Here is a 1,581-nt window from a genome sequence, read left to right as displayed (position 1 = left end):
TAGAATATAATAGAAGTAATCCTGTTATTTGCAGATATTTAATATTTCTTACAACTTTTGTGATATCATACTATGTTAGTACAGTCTTGGTAATATTATTATACTTAAAATCCTTTTATTCTTGAAATATTAATGTTTATTGCATGTAATATTGTATGTAAGATCATTTTTCTCGAATAATTGGTGTTTATAGCACGTAACATTATCATATTTAAAATCATTTTTCTTGAGATATTAATGTTTATTGCATGTAACATTATTATATTTAAGGTCGTTTTCTTGAAATATTAAGGGTGATTGCATGTAACATTATTATATTTAAAATAATTTTTCTTGAAATAAAAAAAACCTGAAAAAAAAGAGCTACCGGTTGAAAAAAAAAAAAGAAAAAAAAAAAAGAAAAAAAGAAAAAAAGAAATGAGATGATTTCCAATGAATCTTTGTTAAACGTCCCTATTAAACTACAATATCTGGGATAGGCACTCTGGTATCTCACATCAGTGCTGGTGTGACACCTTTATAAAGAGAGATGAGGTCACTTCCTGCTCCTGTTGTACCAGAAACCGCAAATCCTGGGCACCTGTAAAGGTGAGAGGTGACCAGGGAGCAGTCCTCAAGGGTCCTTTGCACCATTTAGATGGATTTTATCTAGCTCCCACTGTCCGTGGGACGTGCATATGTTTTATTTATTGTGGGACTGTCGGAAGGAAGGGCCCCTATGGGACAGGTTGGCCTTGGGGGACAGACCCTGAGCTCAACACACAGCTCAGTCTGGACTGTGCTGGTGTCTCTCTTGGTGGGAAATTTCCCAACCACAGGCTGAGAAGAGCACTTAGGATGGTCACTGTAGAAAGAAAAGCAGAAAACACAGGAACATGGTGAAGGAGAGTCCCCAGTCACTGCCGATATGTCATCTGCAAACAGCAGTGTTACCTCCTCCTTTGTTGTCTGCAGTGAGAATACGGGAAATTAGAGCCACAGAGAAAAAGCAAGAATCTTTTCTGGATGCAGCTGAGAGCTTTGAGAGGAAATCCCTGCTCCCAACACAAAGCCCCTTTCTTCTCCACCTCCCTCTGCCCAGTTCCTGGGGCTGTTCTGTGGGCTTGGTGAGTCAGGAGCGCCCCCTGGTGTTCTTACTGTCTCCTTCAGGTCTTGAGCGCCCCCTGGTGTCCTGATCGCCCCCTGGTGGTCGCAGCCTCTCCTGCAGAGAGGTTTGTGTCTGAGCTCACACTGACTTCCCCTCACTGTGTCTCTGGCACAGTAATACATGGCTGTGTCCTCCGCTCTCAGGCTGTTCAGTGTTAAGTAAACTTGGCTCTTGGAGGTGTCCCTGGTGACTCTGAGTCGGGATTTCAGTGTCGGGTTATGGTTTGTATCTCCATCAGTTCATATAATCCCGACCCACTCCAGCCCCTTTCCCAGGGGCTGGCGGATCTAGTGCACACTATAGCTTGTTAAAGAGAACCCAGAGACAGTGTAGGTGAGGGAGAGGGTCTGGGAGGGCTTCACCAGTCCTGGGCCCGACTCCTGCAGCTGCACCTGGGACAGGACACCTGGAGACAAGGAGCATCAGTCCCTGTC

This window comes from Myotis brandtii, unplaced genomic scaffold, assembly GCF_000412655.1.
Source record: "Myotis brandtii unplaced genomic scaffold, ASM41265v1 scaffold5, whole genome shotgun sequence".
Classification (NCBI taxonomy): Eukaryota; Metazoa; Chordata; class Mammalia; order Chiroptera; family Vespertilionidae; genus Myotis; species Myotis brandtii.
This window is presented reverse-complemented; position numbering follows the sequence as displayed.